The sequence below is a fragment of the Procambarus clarkii genome, unplaced genomic scaffold (assembly GCF_040958095.1).
Source record: "Procambarus clarkii isolate CNS0578487 unplaced genomic scaffold, FALCON_Pclarkii_2.0 HiC_scaffold_257, whole genome shotgun sequence".
NCBI lineage: Eukaryota > Metazoa > Arthropoda > Malacostraca > Decapoda > Cambaridae > Procambarus > Procambarus clarkii.
The window spans coordinates 1-13,602 of record NW_027189290.1 but is presented as its reverse complement, the minus strand read 5'-3'; the positions used below and the strand labels follow the sequence as shown (position 1 = coordinate 13,602).

At 44.7% G+C, this 13,602-nt stretch overlaps 1 non-coding gene across 1 annotated transcript; it reads right to left on the bottom strand.

Moving 5' to 3' along the window:
* Positions 1 to 10,300: 10,300 nt before the first annotated feature.
* Positions 10,301 to 10,419, bottom strand: LOC138361204 (5S ribosomal RNA). The gene has a single exon (XR_011226848.1). It is a non-coding gene; the product is annotated as a 5S ribosomal RNA (ribosomal RNA).
* Positions 10,420 to 13,602: the final 3,183 nt, after the last annotated feature.

The window sequence follows — 13,602 nt, the reverse complement described above, 5'->3', positions numbered from 1 at the left end:
ATGAGACTGCCTACACATTGTGGCTAATAACCAACTCTTTTTAGTCATCACGGCAGGATACGGACCTTCTTGTGGTGTCTTAATGGTAATTGTATCCTAACATATTTTTGTCTCCTTGGCATGGATATTTAACATCGTTTATTCAGTCTTGGGTTTATGTTCTTTCGCCATTTACAGACATTTTACATCTACCTACTTCCTCAGCCTACCCTGCCAATTTCTAATGAATTTGTGGATTTTCTTTTGTAATACATACATGTGTGTGCTCATCTGCTCTTCAGTTTTTATGATATTTGTCTCATCTGTCCTGCTTTATGATACTTTTACAAAGAACATGAACAAATGCTTCTATTTTAGAGAAGATATGGGATCCAGGTTTCGGAGCCGTAAAACCAACCGTCGTGATTGGTGGACGAGTTGCCAGGTTGCAGCTTCTGTACCGTGCCGGCACATAAATAGGTTCGGCTCAAGCGGCGGCAGCATCATTCCCCCGTGACTGTCTGAGCGTCTCTCATCACCTTGGTTGGTTCATCATCATCATCATGGTAGAAGCAAAGCCTACCAAGAAGGCTGCGGCTGCTGCTGCTGTGGTGGCCACCACCAGGAAACCTCGCGTCCAGGTTGCTCACCCGAAAACTAGTCAAATGGTTCTAGCCGCGGTCGCAGCACTCAAAGACCGTAAGGGCTCGTCTCTACAAGCAATCAAGAAGTACGTTGTTGCCAACAACAAAGTCGAGGCTGCCAAGATCGCCATTTACATCCGAAGATTTCTCAAGAAAGCAGTGGCTGACGGCATTCTTGTTCAGACCAAGGGAAGTGGAGCTAGTGGATCATTCAAGCTGGCCGTAGCAGAGAAGAGGGCCGTTCTAACTCCCAAGAAAGCTACCACAACCAAGAAACCATCTACAGCAGCAAAGAAGGCCGTGGTAACTCCCAAGAAAGCCGCCACAAGCAACAAACCACCTACAGCCTTGAAAAAGAAGCAGCAGCAGCAGCAGCAGCTTGTTGTTGGGAACAAAAAGCCCAAAATAAAGAGAGCTTCAAAATCTCCCAAACCACCCAAGGCAAAGAAAGCTGTCAAGAAAACAACAAAGGCAAAATAAACGACGACATGCAAGCAGCATGAATACACATGACAATAAACATCCAGGCCTCCCCCCTCAGTGGAGGGGCCTCATATGATTCCAAAAAGAGTTTAGTTTTGTAGACAAATAAATCATTACTTTTGGGGTAGATTTACTCTGTATATTATATATATATATATATATATATATATATATATATATATATATATATATATATATATATATATATATATATATATATATATATATATATATATATATATATATATATACACACATACATGGGTGAGGTGATATGGTACCAAAGTTTTGGGTGAGGTGATTGACATTTACACAAGATAAAACACGAACCAATGGGAATAAAAACATAAGAATGGAAGTAACTGCAGAAGGCCTATTGGCCCATAACACAAGCACTTCCTCTTGATGCTTCTAATATTGGTTCGGAGTCTTGAAGCTATAATATATATATATATATATATATATATATATATATATATATATATATATATATATATATATATATATATATATATATATATATATATATATATATATATATATATGCACACAAAACTAAATAGTCTTGTTAGACAAATTGCCCCTATTAGAGGCAAGTTGACTAACAAGCCGAATGACTGCAATTGTTTTGAATTTGAGTTAAATCTAACATAGAAATGTAATCAAACCTAACCTAACCTATGCTAACCCAAGCTAAGCTAACCTAACCTAAGCTAAGCTAACCTAACCTAACCTAACCCAGCAATTCATGATCTTAATATAATACTGTTAATTGGATAAACCAATTTGGAAAGAAATGTTCGAAAATAACAAAATTAACTGTGCTTGTTAGGAAAATTGGGCCTTGCATACTTGTCCCAATAGTGTGGTTCTCGCTTTTAGGTACGACATAAACGTATACCTAAGTTGAGAGAGAAAAAGATTCGCACTCAAACATGCATATCGATTGCCAGTCCTGAATTCTGGGTAGATATTCGTGTCCTCCCTTTTCATTTACCATCATTTGGATACTATCAAAACAGCTCTGAGAAGGATAAAATGAATAAAACGGGTAGCTCACTCATGTAAAAAGGAAGAGTTGGGAAAGATCTCTCTCTCTCTCTCTCTCTCCCTCACCCCCCCCCCCCCCCCACCACCAATGATCCTGCTCTGCTAGTATATAACGGAACAAACCTTCCCCCCCCCCCCCCACCCCTCCCTCCCCAATCAGAGTCCCTTTAAGCATGCGAGGATAAAAAATAGATTTCATAAGACCCAATGTGCTAGCTGATATCAAAACAATTTATGTTATCGTCTATTAAGCCCTTCAGTAAAAAAGTATAGGGACCTAATTAGGTCCCGTTTTGAGGTGGTGGTGGGTGGAATCGATGGATTAGCCAAGCTCTTATCCGCCGAATCCGTAGAGGGTACGACCCTGGCGCTTCAGAGCGTACACCACGTCCATGGCAGTGACGGTCTTCCTCTTGGCGTGTTCCGTGTAGGTTACAGCATCACGGATGACGTTCTCGAGGAACACCTTCAGGACGCCACGGGTCTCTTCGTAGATGAGACCCGAAATACGCTTCACGCCGCCACGACGAGCTAAGCGACGAATAGCGGGCTTGGTGATGCCCTGGATGTTGTCACGTAGCACCTTACGATGACGCTTGGCGCCACCCTTTCCGAGTCCCTTGCCTCCCTTGCCGCGTCCAGTCATGGTGTTGAAGTTGTGTGAATAATAAAATTTCGGCACGATTTCCCCAGACTATATCCCGTCAAGCGGACGTACTTGTAGCATGGCAACTCCTAACTCCTGCCTGTCCTTACTTTATGCTTGTACTCGAGCAGAAACACGGCTTTCTCACAACGCTTTCAAAACTGCAGTTGCCTACTCGTCTGTTTCACGTCTCTGTGAAATGACTTTTGCACAAATCCAAAAAATAGAGCAAAATCAGCGATAATAGTGTTTGAGGTGAGCTGCCTGTTGGCTGCAGCCAGAGGAAGGAGGGGAGGGGCAACGGGGTGACGTAGGCGAGTCGAGCAGCCAATGGCGCTCGAGCAAGCGCCTCGAGACGGCGTATATAAGCAAAAATTTTTCGGCGCCGGCCATCAGATCAGATCAGATCACAGATCACGAGCAACTAGCAACCGTCGCGGTCGGACGTGCTCGCGTTGCTCCAGCTCTTCTCTCTCGCACCCAGTACTGCAGGGTGGATAAACAATTGGCAGCAGACTTGCGTCTCTCTAGATGGTCAGACCCCACTCCTAACTTGGTATTTTATGCCGGGTAGAGACGGGAGGCCATCTTCAGTGACGTGTAGTCTTTGAGAGAGATCCATCGGCCTCCAGGAAGCTCATTATGCGTCACAAACGCTTCAAGATCAGGGGTACGCCCCTCAACGAACATCCATTCTCCAAGACATCTCTCCTGAAGCTCTTTAAAGACGTTGCAGGAGTAACACCCAACGACATCAAGCAGGAAGGCACGGACATCCTTTTCTTCTTTTATAGTGAGGAGGAAGTCGACAAACTTCTGTCTTACAGCGCTAACTTCTCCAACCAACACCTTCGTCTCAACTTCCCACGCCAGTACCTGGCTGAACACTCTGTCGTTATTCACGATCTCAGTCAATGGATCGTGGAACAAGATGACGCTGATGATAGTGCGTTCATGCACGACTTCAAGGCATCAAACCCGGACCTACGGCTTCACCAAGCTCAATTCTTCAATTCAAGTCGCTCCCTGAAGCTGACCTTCGAGACGGTAGCTTCGGCTACTATGGCTACCAGAAATGGAGTTTACAGCTTTGGAATTCACATTCCGCCTTTCCGTGTGAAGATGGAACGTTTTCACATCGTCAACCAGTGCCTCCGATGCTACGAGTACACCCACTCCACCAGCAAATGTACCCAGCGGATTCAGAAGTGTAGCCTCTGCTCAGCTGACCACCATTACTCCATCTGCAAGTCTGAAACACTATGCTGCTTGCTGTGCAAAGGCGATCATCCAGCAATCTCCATACATTGTCCTCACAGACAAAACGCTATTAAAAACATGGAGAAATCCACATCTTCAACCGGAGCCAGTACCTCTGAAGCAACAAGCCAATCAGCGACCACCTCTACTTCAGGTTTCAACGCCCAAGCCGCCATCTTCCCGGAGCTCCCGGGAGGACGTCCCACTGCCACTACCAGCCAATGGGGAGCCAGCTCCCAAACGCCAACCAGCGATTCGTCGAGCCAGCCATCGCCACCGGCCCAACCAAAGACAAAGCTAATTGGGCAGAGCACAGTAAAAGCTCTGATATCAACAGCCAGAATTACTGCTGGCAATAACCCCCGAGAATTCGTGAGGCTTCTGAAAATTCTGTACAAGGCGAACGGTCTCCCTACCTTCATTGTTCCTGAGGAAGTTTTCAACGCTCCGCGTTCATCTCCAACAACTGACCCTGTAGAGGAGGATGCTGACTCTACATCCGACGACGACGATTCCGCCACTGCAATGCAGCCCTCAGATCCTGTTCGGGTACCTACAGCTCACAAGACTCTGCCTCATGTGACCCCCACTTCTGCATCAGTTCCCGTTACCAACCATGACATCACTGTGAACGCAGCCACGCTTTCTGACATACTGTCAGCTCCTGCTCCACACGCTTCTCCAGCTGCTGCTGTCCCTTCACCCGTCTCAGTGGCGAATTTCGCTGCTATCGACCCTTGGTGTGACCCTATAGAGGGTACCGACTATGCAGCACCTTCTGCTGCAGTACCTACCGCTGTTACACACCCTCCGAGAACTCTACCTTCAAGACATCAACCCTCAAGAACCCAACCTTCAAGAAATCTACCCCAGCGTGTCAACACCCCTGCTCCTCACTCATCTGATGAATCGGATGAGGACGTATCTGTCGGTACACCATCACCCCCAAGGAAAGATCACCTTCAAGCATCAACACGAACCGTGACCACCAAGACCGACAAGCCCAAAAAAAAGAACAACGATCAAAGTTTGGTGAAATCAACAAGAAAGAAGACTCCTAACGAACTGACTTAACATCATCTGACATCGAACCTCCACTGCCAGCTGCTTGCGTTCCCGGCCTCTGTGTGTATTGCAAATGACACCCCACTCAATTCTACTTTCATCTGATCAAGCTCAAATCCACGGTGGTTGGGCCACCGATCTTTCATCTCCCCTCTTCACCTCATCTCCAGATCCTTGCTCAAGATTTCTGCAACCTCGCCCCGTTCTTCCATCCCCTGCTTGCCAGCTCTATGGACTTTTTAATCCGTTAATCCGGCCATCACAAACCACAGTTGTTCACCATGGCTCGCACCAAGCAGACTGCTCGCAAGTCCACGGGAGGCAAGGCTCCTCGTAAGCAGCTGGCCACCAAGGCAGCACGCAAGTCTGCTCCTGCCACAGGGGGCGTGAAGAAGCCTCACCGTTACAGGCCCGGAACGGTCGCCCTGCGTGAGATCCGTCGTTACCAGAAGAGCACAGAGTTGCTCATCAGGAAACTTCCCTTCCAGCGTCTGGTGCGCGAGATTGCCCAGGACTTCAAGACCGATCTTCGCTTCCAGTCGTCTGCCGTCATGGCTTTACAGGAGGCATCCGAGGCTTACCTGGTCGGTCTCTTCGAGGACACTAACCTCTGTGCCATCCACGCCAAGCGTGTCACCATCATGCCAAAGGACATTCAGCTTGCTCGCCGTATCCGTGGAGAGCGTGCATAAGCTAAAACGACCACCCTAGTATACACCAAACTCGGCCCTTCTCAGGGCCAAAATATCCTTCTAAGGAGATTTCAGACATTCCTAGCATCAGTCATATGAATTTACCTTCATCTATACATATAATAAATAAATAAATACAATAATTTAGGTGTCATACATACACTGTACACGTGATATCAATAAATCAAGTCATTTGTAGTACAACCTGTCCTCTTACAAACAAAACGCCGTCGCTTTTCATTCTTATGCACTGCCAAGGATCCTCCTCCCCCCCCCCCCCCCCCCCCCCAAAAAAAAAAAAAAAAAAAAAAATTGTCATACTGTACTAGAAATAAAAGCAGCTTGTATAAGTGACATACTGTCCTGTCCTGTTTTATTCTGTTTTTGGTCCTCTGGCTTAATCTGTTAAGTTAGGAGATGACATTTTAAATTAACCGTTTTCTTGACATTTTCAAACCTTAAGAGGGTTGCCTGCATAGTAATCCTAATGTGGAACATAACAATGAATCTCTAATCTCTAGAAAAAAGATACCGAGTGTTTATATGTGTGTTGAGAGAGAGAGAGAGAGAGAGAGAGAGAGAGACATGCAGAGACAGAGACAGAGACAGAGACAGAGACAGACAGACAGACAGACAGACAGACAGACAGACAGACAGACAGACAGACAGACAGACAGACAGACAGACAGAGACTGAGAGAGAGAAACACACACAGACAGTTTCATAAATATTCTCATTTTATAGCTATTTGCTTTCAGTGACAGAGGTTTTTGTTATAATAGTATTGGTGTCTAACACTCACAATCTCTTTAGAAATTAAAGTGTGGCTCCAATGGAGCCGAGTTTGTTGGTTTGAGGCCAAGCCACCACCACAGGGCAGTAAGTAAGCCGTTTACTTGGAGGAGGTGTACTTGGTGACGGCCTTAGTGCCCTCAGAGACGGCGTGCTTGGCCAGTTCTCCGGGCAACAGGAGCCTTACAGCCGTCTGGATCTCCCGACTGGTAATGGTGGAACGCTTGTTGTAGTGGGCCAGGCGAGAAGCCTCGGCGGCGATGCGCTCGAAGATGTCGTTCACGAACGAGTTCATGATCGACATGGCTTTGGAAGAGATACCAGTGTCGGGGTGGACCTGCTTCAGCACTTTGTAGATGTAGATGCTGTAGCTCTCCTTCCTCCTGCGCTTCTTTTTCTTATCGCCCTTGGCAATGGCCTTCTGGGCCTTTCCGGCCTTCTTGGCAGCCTTTCCAGATGCCTTGGGTGGCATGATGATGATGCTCGTGCTGGCTGGCGTTGCGATACAATAATGAACTTTTGCGCGAGTCGAGCTTTCCTTTTATATCCCGCTCGCGACTCAGCTCAGAGCGGGTCGCGTGGCGGAGCGCGCTGATTGGTCAGTGGCGGACTCCCTTGATCCTGAGCGGGGTATATAACACGAAGCTCGATCTGCGGGCCGGCATAAAACACCACAAACCCACAACAGCAGCAGCAATGTCAGGACGCGGCAAGGGAGGCAAAGTGAAGGGCAAGTCAAAGTCTCGCTCCAGCAGGGCCGGACTTCAGTTCCCCGTGGGCAGAATTCACCGTCTGCTGCGTAAAGGCAACTACGCCGAACGCGTCGGTGCTGGCGCTCCTGTCTACCTGGCAGCCGTCATGGAATACCTCGCTGCCGAAGTTCTGGAGCTCGCCGGTAACGCCGCACGTGACAACAAGAAGACCCGTATCATCCCACGTCACTTGCAGTTGGCCATCCGCAACGACGAAGAACTCAACAAACTTCTGTCTGGCGTAACCATTGCACAGGGAGGTGTTCTTCCAAACATTCAGGCAGTTCTTTTGCCAAAGAAGACAGAGAAGAAGTAAGCACTTCTGCCACCCACCACGACAAATACCATAACCAGGCTCCATCCGGAGCCACACACACTTTAATAGAGAGATTCAAGTAGACAATCAACTTTCAAACATTAATAATAACATTTATATTGATTTCATTTGGAATGTGTACATAACAAACAAACAAACAAAACAAAATTATAGGGGATATTCAGCATCACTTGGAATATTAACCAATCATATAAATCCAATATATATTTTATATTTTACTTTAAGCGAGGAATTCATATTCTATCAATTTTTAATCATACAAATGAACAAAAGCAATTCTTCACTAGACGTAATGAATGAATAAATGATCAAGGTTTTAATGTGTTTCATGAATAAATATATATATATATATATATATATATATATATATATATATATATATATATATATATATATATATATATATATATATATATAATATAATATAATATAATATATTATAATACTTGTGAACCAGAATATGTTTGAGCAGCAGCGATCGTGCCATTGGCCGAAGTGCAACAATTCAAATAATTTAAAGGGCCTGCTCGGGTATATAAGAGAGGCTGGGAGACTGGGGCCGGTGGTGGGTGATGGGTGATGAGTGATGGTGTGGTGTGGTGTGGTGTTGTTAAGAGTTGATTTACGGCCAGCCAGCCAGCTGCAGCCAAGGCAGGGCAGGGCAAGGCAAGGCAAGGCAAGGCAAGGCAAGGCAAGGCAATAACAGGACAGGACAGGCAAGGCAAGGCAAGGCAAGGCAAGGCAAGCAGGCGGGCGGGCGGGCGGGCGGGCGGGCGGGCGGGCAGCCAGCCAGCCAGCCAGCCAGCCAGCCAGCCAGCCAGCCAGCCAGGCAGGCAGGCAGGCAGGCAGGCAGGCAGGCAGGCAGGCAGGCAGGCAGGCAGGCAGGCAGGCAGGCAGGCAGGCAGCCAGCCAGCCAGTCAGCCAGCCAGCCAGCCAGCCAGCCAGCCAGCCAGCCAGCCAGCCAGCCAGCCAGGCAGGCAGGCAGCCAGCCAGCCAGCCACTCCCACTTTGTATTTATATGCATTCAATTTATATTCAAACATTATATATGTTAAGGGCCTAGTTTTAGTGTTTATTTTAAAAATGACAAACATCGAGTCGTTTTACCAGTCCTTTAGCGTTAACGGTGATGCATTTTAAAACTGAACAGAAATCACCTTTTCTGGATATATCAAATATCGAATCCGCTTAATGTGCCTACAATTCAATCATTCAAAAAATACATAATTTACATCATGCCTTTTCATAGAACAGACAATAAGATTTGAGACAATAAGAACTTTAGTTTTATAACTAAAGTTGCACAATTATACCAACTCTATGGTGGCTGGGTGGTAAGGTGTGTGGCTGGTGTTTTGGAAGTCGCGAGTTCAAACGACCCAATGGGAGTACTTTTTTTTTTTTTTTATGCCATACAATCTTCCTAGTACTATTATGTAGGTGTGTGTGTGTGTTTTTATTCATTCTTTGGTTTTATAGATGACATACATATTGACTCCTTTTACCGGTCCTTAATTAGGCTCTGGGGAAGCAATGGTGGTGGTGGTGGTGCATTTAAAACTAAACCAAAAATCACCAGTTCTGGACGCGTCAAATATCATATCCGCTTAATGTGTCTACAACCTAATTACTTAAAACTACACTATTTAATTCATTCATATCATGTGCATATTGGTCATTATGCTCATACAACCGACATAACAATTTATTTTCATTATTAGAATCATACATTTCATCAAGTAATACAGATACAAAGAGATTTTCTTTCTGAGAAGACCGTTAGTATTGGCTGGCTGGCAGGCAGGCAGGCATTTGAGGGTTATTATTTCGCCTGTTGATTGGGGGGAGGGTTGATGTGTTAGGGGGTTTTCGGTTAGGTGTGGTGGTGGTGATTGGTGGTGATTGGTGGTGGTGGTGGTGATTGGTGGTGATTGGTGGTGAGTAGTGGTGGTGGTGGTGGTGGTGGTGGTAGTAGGTGGGAGGGGGGGGGGGGGAAGGGGAATGATGGTCTGTGGATTCCTTCTCCGTACCCCTTACATATAAGCAAAAACATGCCTTCCTGTGGGTATAGAAACATTAACACAAATTATATCAGTAACTGATATTGTAGCCTTTTAAACAGAAAAGATTTGTACATACAAATACTTTTAAATTATCATTTATTTGTGGAAATGGCATTTACGTCATTAAATTGATACCTCAGCATCAAGTGTCCTGCAGTGGTCCAGTGGTAAAGTGTATATAAGTGATGCGTATTCTTGGAGTTGCGAGTTCAAACCCGGATTAAGCTATATATATATATATATATATATATATATATATATATATATATATATATATATATATATATATATATATATATATATATATATATATATATATATATATACAACATGTTTTGTTTTGGTTGTTTGTTTTTGTATAAAGCCTCACACACTATATTAAGCGAGTTTGTTTTAAACATGACATACATATTAATTCATTTTACCAGGCCTTATTCCACACAACTCCGTGAATTTCCCGTGGAGCCAGCCAGCCAGCCAGCCAGCCATTCAAACAAAAACAAACGAAACAAAACAAAACAAAACAAAAAACATTATTGCCAACAGCATTTGGTGTTCCCAGGCGGTCACCCATCCAAGTACTAACCAAACCCAACGTTGCTTAACTTCGCTGATCGGACGAGAAGCGGTGTTCTCAACGTGGTATGGCCGTTGGCATGAGACTGCCTACACATTGTGGCTAATAACCAACTCTTTTTAGTCATCACGGCAGGATACGGACCTTCTTGTGGTGTCTTAATGGTAATTGTATCCTAACATATTTTTGTCTCCTTGGCATGGATATTTAACATCGTTTATTCAGTCTTGGGTTTATGTTCTTTCGCCATTTACAGACATTTACATCTACCTACTTCCTCAGCCTACCCTGCCAATTTCTAATGAATTTGTGGATTTTCTTTTGTAATACATACATGTGTGTGCTCATCTGCTCTTCAGTTTTTATGATATTTGTCTCATCTGTCCTGCTTTATGATACTTTTACAAAGAACATGAACAAATGCTTCTATTTTAGAGAAGATATGGGATCCAGGTTTCGGAGCCGTAAAACCAACCGTCGTGATTGGTGGACGAGTTGCCAGGTTGCAGCTTCTGTACCGTGCCGGCACATAAATAGGTTCGGCTCAAGCGGCGGCAGCATCATTCCCCCGTGACTGTCTGAGCGTCTCTCATCACCTTGGTTGGTTCATCATCATCATCATGGTAGAAGCAAAGCCTACCAAGAAGGCTGCGGCTGCTGCTGCTGTGGTGGCCACCACCAGGAAACCTCGCGTCCAGGTTGCTCACCCGAAAACTAGTCAAATGGTTCTAGCCGCGGTCGCAGCACTCAAAGACCGTAAGGGCTCGTCTCTACAAGCAATCAAGAAGTACGTTGTTGCCAACAACAAAGTCGAGGCTGCCAAGATCGCCATTTACATCCGAAGATTTCTCAAGAAAGCAGTGGCTGACGGCATTCTTGTTCAGACCAAGGGAAGTGGAGCTAGTGGATCATTCAAGCTGGCCGTAGCAGAGAAGAGGGCCGTTCTAACTCCCAAGAAAGCTACCACAACCAAGAAACCATCTACAGCAGCAAAGAAGGCCGTGGTAACTCCCAAGAAAGCCGCCACAAGCAACAAACCACCTACAGCCTTGAAAAAGAAGCAGCAGCAGCAGCAGCAGCTTGTTGTTGGGAACAAAAAGCCCAAAATAAAGAGAGCTTCAAAATCTCCCAAACCACCCAAGGCAAAGAAAGCTGTCAAGAAAACAACAAAGGCAAAATAAACGACGACATGCAAGCAGCATGAATACACATGACAATAAACATCCAGGCCTCCCCCCTCAGTGGAGGGGCCTCATATGATTCCAAAAAGAGTTTAGTTTTGTAGACAAATAAATCATTACTTTTGGGGTAGATTTACTCTGTATATTATATATATATATATATCTATATATATATATATATATATATATATATATATATATATATATATATATATATATATATATAATCTATATATACACACATACATGGGTGAGGTGATATGGTACCAAAGTTTTGGGTGAGGTGATTGACATTACACAAGATAAAACACGAACCAATGGGAATAAAAACATAAGAATGGAAGTAACTGCAGAAGGCCTATTGGCCCATAAACACAAGCACTTCCTCTTGATGCTTCAATATTGGTTCGGAGTCTTGAAGCTATAATATATATATATATATATATATATATAATATATATATCTATATATATATATATATATATATATATATATAATATATATATATATATATATATATATATATATATGCACACAAAACTAAATAGTCTTGTTAGACAAATTGCCCCTATTAGAGGCCAAGTTGACTAACAAGCCGAATGACTGCAATTGTTTTGAATTTGAGTTAAATCTAACATAGAAATGTAATCAAACCTAACCTAACCTATGCTAACCCAAGCTAAGCTAACCTAACCTAAGCTAAGCTAACCTAACCTAACCTAACCCAGCAATTCATGATCTTAATATAATACTGTTAATTGGATAAACCAATTGGAAAGAAATGTTCGAAAATAACAAAATTAACTGTGCTTGTTAGGAAAATTGGGCCTTGCATACTTGTCCCAATAGTGTGGTTCTCGCTTTTAGGTACGACATAAACGTATACCTAAGTTGAGAGAGAAAAAGATTCGCACTCAAACATGCATATCGATTGCCAGTCCTGAATTCTGGGTAGATATTCGTGTCCTCCCTTTTCATTTACCATCATTTGGATACTATCAAAACAGCTCTGAGAAGGATAAAATGAATAAAACGGGTAGCTCACTCATGTAAAAAGGAAGAGTTGGGAAAGATCTCTCTCTCTCTCTCTCTCTCCCTCACCCCCCCCCCCCCCCCCCCACCACCAATGATCCTGCTCTGCTAGTATATAACGGAACAAAACCTTCCCCCCCCCCCCCCCCACCCCTCCCTCCCCAATCAGAGTCCCTTTAAGCATGCGAGGATAAAAAATAGATTTCATAAGACCCAATGTGCTAGCTGATATCAAAACAATTTATGTTATCGTCTATTTAAGCCCTTCAGTAAAAAAGTATAGGGACCTAATTAGGTCCCGTTTTGAGGTGGTGGTGGGTGGAATCGATGGATTAGCCAAGCTCTTATCCGCCGAATCCGTAGAGGGTACGACCCTGGCGCTTCAGAGCGTACACCACGTCCATGGCAGTGACGGTCTTCCTCTTGGCGTGTTCCGTGTAGGTTACAGCATCACGGATGACGTTCTCGAGGAACACCTTCAGGACGCCACGGGTCTCTTCGTAGATGAGACCCGAAATACGCTTCACGGCCGCCACGACGAGCTAAGCGACGAATAGCGGGCTTGGTGATGCCCTGGATGTTGTCACGTAGCACCTTACGATGACGCTTGGCGCCACCCTTTCCGAGTCCCTTGCCTCCCTTGCCGCGTCCAGTCATGGTGTTGAAGTTGTGTGAATAATAAAATTTCGGCACGATTTCCCCAGACTATATCCCGTCAAGCGGACGTACTTGTAGCATGGCAACTCCTAACTCCTGCCTGTCCTTACTTTATGCTTGTACTCGAGCAGAAACACGGCTTTCTCACAACGCTTTCAAAACTGCAGTTGCCTACTCGTCTGTTTCACGTCTCTGTGAAATGACTTTTGCACAAATCCAAAAAATAGAGCAAAATCAGCGATAATAGTGTTTGAGGTGAGCTGCCTGTTGGCTGCAGCCAGAGGAAGGAGGGGAGGGGCAACGGGGTGACGTAGGCGAGTCGAGCAGCCAATGGCGCTCGAGCAAGCGCCTCGAGACGGCGTATATAAGCAAAAATTTTTCGGCGCCCGGCC